Source organism: Dioscorea cayenensis, unplaced genomic scaffold (assembly GCF_009730915.1).
Source record: "Dioscorea cayenensis subsp. rotundata cultivar TDr96_F1 unplaced genomic scaffold, TDr96_F1_v2_PseudoChromosome.rev07_lg8_w22 25.fasta BLBR01001310.1, whole genome shotgun sequence".
NCBI classification, from domain to species: Eukaryota; Viridiplantae; Streptophyta; class Magnoliopsida; order Dioscoreales; family Dioscoreaceae; genus Dioscorea; species Dioscorea cayenensis.
The window spans coordinates 23,421-34,076 of record NW_024087701.1 but is presented as its reverse complement, the minus strand read 5'-3'; the positions used below and the strand labels follow the sequence as shown (position 1 = coordinate 34,076).

Sequence of the window (10,656 nt, the reverse complement as noted above, 5' to 3'; positions counted from 1 at the left end):
ACCAAAATTAGAACGATGATAGAATAAAAAAATATGAAATAGAATGAATAAATAAATAGCTAAGAAAAACAAAGTGCAAAGTATCTCTAAACGCCTACACCCCAGCAACGGCGCCAAAAACTTGATACGTGTGAATATGCGTGTACACCACAAGTGCACAGTTGTTGAAGTAATAATCCCAGATGAGTGGTTATCGTATCCACAGAGAGTAGGGAATAAAGACACTTAAATTGTTTCTTAACTAATATGGAAGATGAATAGTGATATGTGTGACAAGATTCAATTCTCAAGAGTAAAAGCAACAAGAAAGAGAGCACAAGTAAAGGAGAAGGTAAGGCAATCGATAAATATGGGGTACCCAGGTATTGTTCTGCCTAGGACAATCATTTTAAGTGCAAGAAACCTCTATTATGCTTCCTAATTAATGCAATAGTGAGTCGTGGAAATCCTTAATTTCATACTCCCAAATCTAAGGTCAACCATGCCTAACTCTATACTTGTCCCAGAGGAGAAATCGAATAATCTCAACACCTCACACTCGTATAGAATTGCAATGAGCTTTAGGGACTCCAAATGATAAATCCTATTTCTATGTATAGACCTAACCCTTTGGTCCAGGTGAAAGATCGCTAGCCACAATTAAACCCTAGATGCTAAAATCACTTCAACACTTCACTCCGTTGCACTCACAACTAAGCCCCAGCGGAAGGTCATCCCTTAGCCCATTAACTCTACTATAACCGCAAAGAACTCTTGGCACGTGGAAGTAGGATAGATCATACCGGAGGGGAAAGGGGACGCTCCACTATCTCTCGACTCACCCTCTCAACCCTCTCCAATCTAGCTTTGTCTAACTCTCATGATGTGACACTCACTCACAAGAGTTACCAAGAAGAACTCTCAACCCTAGTGTCACTCTAGGGGAGTATTCATACAATCAAGCATACAAGATTGGAACTCACAATAAACATCAATTAATTGAAAGCATAATAAAGAGATTCAATGAAACGAATACATCCTATGGTTCACAAATACCCAAGTACCCACTAGGGGTTTAGCTCTCCGTGGAGCTAGATACAATCAATGAAATTGAATGTAAAAACAAAGCATCCATAGAAAACGCCCTCGTTAGTCACGGTGATGGTCTTGTGGAGAGTCCTCTACTCGTCGTAAGGGTCCCTTTGTCCAGCCTAGGATACACCTCACCGGATTATTGCTGATGAAAGCTCTCCCACTAACTGTCTTCCAAATGCCGCATGATGCTGTAGCCGTAGAACCTCTCCAAAGCCCTAGCCAATACCTCTCAAAACCCGCCGCAGCCGTCTCTCAAGTTGGGGAAAAGATGGAGAAAAGAATGCTAAAATCGGGGCTGAAATCGGCTTTTAAAGGGCTGGAATCGGGAATCCACACTACCCTTGTGCCCCTCTAAATGGTTATACTAACTTGAATACGAGGAGGTTGGCACACATTCCCGCATCTCGAACCCGACCTGTGTCTTTGCATTTTAACCTTAGCAAGATTTCCTCCAAATTAATGCATTTACAACCCAAATTGGCTTCTTTCTTTCATATTCGGCCTCACAACCCTACCTGCGTAAAAGTAACATAACTACACACATATTAGCGTTAAAACCAGAGAAAAGTAATGCTCAACACAAGGAAAGAACACTTCGTATTCTTATCCCACAAGCACTTATTAGCCCTCTATGGGGCAAGTTACAAAACAATAGAGTGAATAACAATATAAACTATAGATAAAACCCCTCTTGAATTCATGATGATGGCCATGATGGATAGCTCAATGTCTTGAAGAATCCTTCTCTGAAGCTAGGTTGCCGAAGGCCCCCTCGATGATATGACAGAAAATATCAATCAAAGTTAGTGAAGAACGGCCCCCAATATCACCAAAGACCTTCTCTAGAACCCTAGCCACCTTGCCCTCTAAGTGCTAGCAAAAAGCCTCCAAAGAATAGGGCAAATGGCCTATTTATAGTCAGGAAACGCGGCTGTCATGTGCTCTCACGCGCCCGTGTCGATTTCTCATGTACCAGCATGACCTGCATGAATTTCCACACGGTCGCGTGGAATTTCCACGCGGTCTCTTGAACAGTAATTCTGATACAATACTACTATAATAAAATGCTACAATATTTTGCTACAGTATTTAGCTATGGTACTCTTCACAACCGCGGTCCAAACACTCTTCTATTGAGGCCACATGGCCGGGCACACGTCCATGTGGTAGGCTATAAGACTTTTATTCATCGACGCATCCTTGAAAGGTCTTGCAATCTTCACAAAGAGAAGAAACATGAAGATGTGACTGCCTTTATACCATTCCAACTAGTAAATTGGCTTGAATCTCCTTGAGGTTGGCACATGCCCATATGTATTTGAGCACAACTTGTGTCTTCACATTTTTTTTCAATCCAATACTTCATGAAAAAGCGATAAAATCTGAGAAAATTAATGCTCAATGTAAAAAAAATACTTTGTATTACTTATACACAAGCACTTATCAAACTCCCCCACACTTAAGCTTTTGCTTATCCTCAAGCAAAAATAAAAACATTAAAGCCTCTAAGAAGGAAGATTGAAAGTGCTTAGCCTTAGGTTCACCAAAAGCATGCAAAGGAAGCATTATACAAGTAAGGAGAAATTTCAACACCGAATAAGAAAAATACATAGTCTAGCTAAAAACTTGAATAAAAAAGGACAACAACCCGATATCGTGTAAGTGTGCGTAAACTTACTCAAGTCAACCCAACGTATACTCCTCAAAGCTCTAATTAAGAGTTATTTATTTATGTTCAAAAAGAAAAGACAAGGCAGTAGCTCCACACATCCTCTATGGTAGCCCTTTTATAAGTGGCCGCTAAGGTGGCTTTCAAAATTTCAAGGTGGTAGCTTTTTCTACCAGGGTAGTAGCTTTCACTCATCCCATAAGATATCTCTTTCTCTCATTAGGGCATAACTAGTATCCGACTTATGAGAGTAGCTTCATAATTCATAGGTGGTAGCTCTTTTCACACCCAATGCACAACAAAACAAACAACTATTTTTTTCAAAGAAATTAAAATAGAAAACAAACTAAAAGCAATACCTTTTAACGTCGAACTTGAGTTTCCACAAGGCTTAATGAGTGAATAGTGCAACAAGTGTCAATCGGGCAAAAATTCCTAAAAATTCAAGTAAAACTAGAGCATGAGAATATTGAATATTAAAAATTCTCCTAAACTTAAGAATACGACCATTGCAATTAAGGTGAACCGCCACTAGCTACATTAGCATGAATAATGAAGCATAAGTATAGAACATGTGTAATGTGAACTCCCCTCCCCCCCAACCCACACACACACACACACACACTCTTATGATTAACATTACCCTCAATGTATGCATGCAAGCACAATAAATAAGTATAACAATCAAAACCATGTGTGGAGATGTGCAATTGAAATAGTACTCCCTTGAACTCTTAATGGTACATTTGATGGAGCTATATCCATTGAGAGTTAAGTTCCAATGGGTCGTGGAGCACACACGGCCATGTGAATATCACATCGACCATGCTAATGACTATTCCTCAAATTCCATACTCACAAGACCATCTGCACGTATACACAAGGGGTTTCAATGAAGCTCAACAAAAACAAATTAAACTCGAGTCTATAAAGATATGAAAATAAAATATAACATTAAACAACTGAAAAGCAATAATATAAACTTTGAAGGAAGATCCATTCTAAGTAATACAAGTCCAAAATAAATGCAGAAATAAAATATGAAAAACATAAAAACAAGTAAAGTAAAGACGCCTCAAACGTCGATGTCGACTGTTGCTTTTGGTGGTGATGGCGGTGCTGGTGATGCTGGAGGATTGGATGGAGCTCTGGGTCTCATGACAAAAGGAGAAGTCGGACCTCGCTTGAGAATCTGCTGTAAGATATCGAGACACGTCATCACCTATATGTAGTTCGCAGCCTATGTCACGCCCCGTCCCGCGAGTCCCACACATGACATACCGCCACGACAACCCAGGGGAGGTCAAACACCTACCTCAACCCTAGATCAACTTAAGGCTAACCTGTTCCCTGTACAAAACCACTATAACAATTAGAAATAGTTTAATAGTACACCATACACAATTATTCCTACACATGCTCATCCATTTAATACAAGATATGAGTCATAGATAATCATGACATGGAGTTCATAATGACAATAATAATAATAACAACTCGAAGTAGAAGGTATTCTTCTCATACACATTATGATCTAACTGTTATAACGAAATATCTCAATAGTATGATCTGACTATCATAACAAAGTATCTCAATTAAAGAAAGATGTAATAGGGTTCGACAACACATAGTTGATCCTTGATTTTACATGCCAAGGAATAAGCAACATACACAACTCAAAATGTTAAGAGAGACACAACTCTTGCGAAGCACTTCACGTCTCCACCCTTACACTATGCCATCACCTGGGAGGAAGATAGAGGGGGTGAGTAACTTGGTTACTCAGTAAGGGGTTGAACATGGGATTATAGCTCAAGCATGATCAATTGAAAGTAAGATGCTGTAAACTTGTTTCTGTTCTGAATAAGAACAAAAATAATCTAAAGAACAAATATAACATTAGATTATAGGCTTTCTGAATCAAATGCAAAATGAAATCCCTTGGAAATTATCGAGAAATCCATACAATTATGGAATCCAGTTTCACACATTCTTTTCAATAGCTTCAAATGTCAAAAGGCTTAGAGATAAATAAATCAACAAATCAGTAGTATCTAAATTAGCCTTGAAAACCCTCCATCACTAACTGATAAGTGCTTTGTGTGTTTATAATACAAAGTATTCTTTTTCTTATGATGAGCATTAATTTTCTCAGATTTTATCGCTAATGCATGTGTATTTGTGTTCTTTTGTGCATATGGGGTTGTGGAGACAAATATAGAAGAAAGAAGACAAAGTAGATTGCGAGTGCACTTAGTTGATGAAATCTTAGAGTGAACAAACTTGAAGACTCAAATTGTGCTCAATTACATGTGAGTGTGTGCCAACCTCTGTGGTGTTCAAGGAAATATGCAAATTAGAGAGGCACAAAGGTAGTCACACTCATGTGTTCCGACTTGTACAAAACTAGGAACATTATCGTCAAATGTGCTTTTATTTGAAGATTCAAAGCAATCTACAACATAGACATGTGCCCGTTTATGTTGTTTCAATGAAAAGTTTGGATTCGGGAGTATTTTGGCAGAGTATTGTAGGGGAGTACTGTAGAAACTTATTGTAGCAGTTACTGTTCACAGGGCGCAGAAAATTATTTCCTGGAGATTCACATGGGCATGTGGAAATTCCACACGACTATGTGGATGCTCGATTCCAGCCCTATTTAAGTCATGATTTCAGCCCAATTTTAGAATCCTCTTTTCCCATATTTTGTCTATCTTTTCTCCACCTTTGGAGGCGCTCGCGGCTAGGGTTTGGAGAGGCTTTGGCTATGTTTTTGGAGGGGTTTACGGCCTTTGACATTGTGTTTCCTTCGGAAAAGAGTTATTGGGGGAGCTTTCATCAGCACCGATCCAGCGAGATGTGCCCTAGGCTTGACGAGGGGACCTTTGGAGAAGACACGGCCACTCCACAAGACTATCGAGACGAATACCAAGGGGGTTTTATTTATGGATTGCATATTTTTATTTTCAATTTCATTATTGATTATATTTTGCGCCACGGAGAGCTAAACCCCTAGGGGGGTACTTGGACTTGTAAACCCTAGGATGATGTTGTTTTTCTTTGACCTATTATTTTGCTTCCTTTAATTGATTTTTTAATTGAGTTCCAATGTTGAATGCTTATTGAGTTGATATTTCCTTAGAGTAACACTAGGGTTGAGAATACATTTTGGTAATTCTTGTCGATGAGTTACACACTGTGCGGGTTAGACCATACTAGATTGGAGAAGGTTGAGAGGGTGAGTCGAGAGGTAGCAAAGCGCCCCTTTCCCCTCCACCGTGATTTATCCTACCTTCACATTCCAAGAGTTCTTTGTGGTTACAATAGAGTGAAGTGCTATGAGACAAAATCTACTGCAGCTTAGTTGTGCAAGCAACAGAGTGAAGCGTTGAAATAATCCTTAGTATCTGGGGCTTAGTTGTGACTAGGGTTCTTTCACCTAGACCAAAGGGTTAGATCTATATTAAGGAATAGGGTTTATAACTTGGATTCCCTAGAGCCTAAAGCAACATAGCACACTGTGAGGTGTCGAGAGTGAGAGATTTCTCCACCGGGGCATAGTGTAGGTTTAGTCATGATTGACCTTAAATTTTGGGACCGTGTGTTTAAGGATCTCCATAACTCATTAAGCATTAGTTAGGGAACATAATGATTGGTCTTTCACTTGAAACAATAGTCCTAGGGTGAGCAATGTCCGAGTGCCCCATTTATCGTCGATTGCCTCTCCTATCTTTTATTTGTGCCTCCTTCTTCTTTTCTTATTTCTATTTGCATTGATTCTTATTCACATCATTATCGATTCATATTCATTCTAGTTAAATAGCAATCTTTGTGTTTCTAATCACTATTCCCTGTGGATTCTACTACCCACTCACCGGGGTATTATTACTTCGGCAAACCCGTGCACTTGTGGTACATATGAAAAAAGGCATTTGTCGCTAACCGTGGCCTCGGTTAGGTCTGGAGCCACCAAGATGCATGTATCTTGGCATTGGTCATTGGGATGTCCGTGTGGTGACTCTGAATAACCCAACTATATCCAAGTCTGGGCTCTACGCTCTCACCTAAAATGGCATAACCTGTTTGATGGTTTTCCACACCACCACTAAACAGGCCGGCCCATGGAAACCATCCACTTCTTATAGCAGTAAGTGCTAGAGCTCGGCTCCCATGTCAACATCAAAACACTTAAATAACAATCCAGCCCGTAGGCTTAATATGTACATCAACATGATAACATGATTCCCATTTAAGTGATCACAAGTGTTCACAATTCCAAATCTCACTCCAAGAGTGAATAGCTTGGTTATAACATTTTCCTTGAAATCCTTTCATCAAGAGCATCATACAAAAGTATCTTTGGAAAATGTACTTCAAGGATTTCATCATCACAATCTATATTCAACTTAGTTTTCACATGCCTTTTTTGTCATCATAACAAGAACATTAAATCTCTTAAAAATGCATAATTTGAAACATAAATGTCAAAACATAGGGTTTCCAAACCACGAGAATATATATATATATATATAATTTTGCAAATATCCATGCAATAAGCCAAATCACAAATCGCCATGATATCTAAACTCCATATAAAACTTTTAAGCAGGTTTAGCAATAAGGATTTTATCACTCAAAGGCAAGCAACTTAAACATTAGAAAAACATGCATTATTTAGAGTCCATGATTTAATAAATCCCACTCACAAAATTGTCGAGCTAGGAACCTCCGGTGTTACTTCTACACCAGCTCTTTTTCTTTGCTTGAAGTTTCACATCTAATAAGTGCTTGTGTGAAAAGAAAAACAAAGTGTTCTTTCCTTATGATGAGCTTTATTTTTCTCGGGTATTAACACTAATATGTGTGCATTTATGTTACTTTCAAGCATATAGGGTTGTGAAGCCGAAGGTTAGAGAAAGAAGCCAATGTAGATCGTGAATGCAGCATTTGGAGGAAGTCTTGAGAAGGTTCAAACGCAAAGACATAAGTCGGGTTGAAGATGCTAGAATGTGTGCCAACCTCCTTGTATTCAAGTTAGCACAACAATTTGGAGGAACACAAGGGCGATCATATTCAAACATTCTGGCTTGTGTATGTATAAGGAGATCTCCAACAATGTTTCTGTTTATTGAAGAAGCAAAGTGATCTACGTCGTAAACGTGTGCTCATTTACGTTACCTTGATGAAAACATGGATTCGGAAGTGTTTCAGGATGATACTGTAGAGGGGGTACTGTATCAAACGATGTAGAAGGTACTGTTCATAACCGACCGAAGAAGGAGTAAAAAATAGAATCCACACGGCTGTGTGGAAATTCCACACACCCGTGAGAAAAATCCACAGGGGCGCTGACATGGGTGTGTGGATTCCAGATTCCAACCCTATTTAAGGCCGATTTCAGCCCCAATTTCAGCATTCTTTTCCCCAACTTGAGAGAGGGCAGAGGCTAGGATTTTGAGAGGTATTGGCTAGGGATTTGGAGAGGTTCTATGGCTCTAACATCATGCTCCATTTGGAAGAAGGTTGGTGGGAGAGCTTTCATCGGCACCGATACGGTGAGGTGTATCCTAGGCCGGACAAAGGGACCCTTGGACGAGTAGAGGACTCTCCATAAGACCATCGCCATGACTATCGAGGGGGTTTTATGTGGATTCTTTGCTTTTGTATTTGATATCATTGGTTGTAATTAGCTCTATGGAGAGCTAAACCCCCTAGTGGGTACTTGGATAATTGTGAAACCTAGGATGCATTCATTTCATTGTTCCTTTTTATTATGCTTTCAATTAATTGATGTTTTATTTGAGGTCTAATCTTGTATGCTTGATTGTGTGAATACTTCCTTATAGTGACACTAGGGTTGTGAGTTCTTGTTGGTAACTCTTATGAATGAGTGACACACCACGAGAGTTAGACAAAGCTAGATTGGAGAGGGTTGAGAGGGTGAGTCAAGAGGTAGCGGAGCGTCCCCTTTCCCCTCTGGTGTGATTTATTCTACCTCCATTTACTTGAGCTCTTTGTGGTCATAGTAGAGTGAATGCGCTAAGGGATGACCTTCTGCTGGGGCTTAGTTGCAGGGGTAATGGAGTGAAGCGTTGAAGTGATTTTAGCACCTAGGGCTTAATTGTGGCTAGGGACCTTCCACCTAGACCAAAGAGTTAGGTCTACATCTAGGAAGAGGATTTATCACTTGGAATCCCTAGAACTCATTGTGATTCTATATGAGTGCGAGGTAGGGAGGTTATTCAATTTCTCCTCTGGGACATCTATAGAGTTAGGCATGGTTGACCCTAGATTTGGGACCATGTATTTAAGGATCTCTATAACTCATTAATGCATTAGTTAGAAAGCATAATAGAGGGTTTTGCACTTGAAACGATTGTCCTAGGCGGAACAATATCCGGGTACCCCACTTATATCGAATGCCTTACCTTCCTTTACTTGCACTCTTTCTCTTGTTTCTTTTACTTTTGTTACATCTAATTTTTTCACACAAATCACTATTCACTTTTCGTTTAGTTAAGAAAAAATTTAAGTGTTTTTATTTCCTACTCTCTATGGATATGAGACCCACTCATCTGGGATTTATTACTTTGACAAACCCGTGTACTTGCCGACATACGCAAGGGCCATTGTCAAGTTTTTGGCACCGTTGCCGAGGAGTAGGCATTTAGAGATACTTTGCACTTTGTTTTCTTAACTATTTATTCGTTCATTCTATTTCACTTCTTCTTTTCTATCATCATTCTGATTTTGTTTTCTTTCTTTTGGTGTAGCTCCAGGTTATGACCCAAGGGAACCCTTCGATATTGATTGAAGGAGATCCTGAACTTAAACATACACTCAAAAGAAGGGGAAAGGAACCTATACAAGAACCGTCTAATGAAGCAGAGATAGAAGTGGAAGGGTCAAATAATATGGCAGAACAGAATGAGCAAAAGATGACACTTTCTGATTATACTACACCCTTAATTTTGGGCACATAATCAAGTATTGTGAGACCCGTGATTACAGCTCCAAACTTCGAGCTAAAGCCGGTATTCATCCAAATGTTTCAACAAACAGTGCAGTTCAATGGTTTGGCCGATGAGGATACAAACAACCATATAAAGAACTTCTTGGAAGTTTGTGATATGCTAAAGATTAATGGTGTATCAGGTGATGCTATCAGATTGACGGCTTTCCCATTCTCTCTCAAGGGAAGAGCCCAGTAGTGGCTACATTCTTTGGCCAAGGCCTCCATCACGACGTAGAATGAGATGGCCGAAGCTTTTCTTGCTAGATACTTTCGTCCAAGAAAGTCGGCCAAGCTTCACAATAAGATTTCGTCGTTTGTACAGATGGAGTTGGAGTCATTGTCTGAGATATGGGAGTGCTTCGAGGATCTTCTGTGGAGGTGCCCACAGCATGGATTTTCTGAATGGATGATTATTCAGACTTTCTATAATGGGTTGAATCTGAGTATAAAGCAATTGTTAGATGCTGCCACAGGATGTACAATGGGGAGTAAAACCCCGAAAAAAGCCCGACAGCTAGTGGAAGACATGACCATGAATAGTTATTAGTGGAATGTATGGGAAAGGAAAAAGGCACCCGGGCTGCATGAAATAGATGCAGTATCTTCATTGGCAGATCAAGTGGAATCATTGAGTAAGAAGTTAGATCTTCTAACTTTGAATGGAGTGGCGGCCGTGACTACTTGCACCAGGTTTGGTGAAGGACATGCTCCCTCCAATTACCAGATTTCTATTTGTGATGCATCTTCTGTTGAGAATGTTGATTTTATGGGTAATGCAATGAGGAACCAAGGGAATCCATTTAGCAACACCTACAATCCTTGTTGGAAGAGTCATCCCAATTTCTCATGGAGCAACCAAGGTCCACAAAAGGCCATGGCACCACCAGGTTTCCAAAAA

The 10,656-nt window shown here is 39.7% G+C and overlaps 1 non-coding gene across 1 annotated transcript; it reads right to left on the bottom strand.

Annotated features, from left to right (window-relative positions):
* Nucleotides 1–10,048: 10,048 nt before the first annotated feature.
* LOC120256158 lies at nt 10,049–10,154 on the bottom strand. Its single transcript, XR_005535196.1, has one exon. It is a non-coding gene; the product is annotated as a small nucleolar RNA R71 (small nucleolar RNA).
* Between the last annotated feature and the right edge of the window lie 502 nt (nt 10,155–10,656).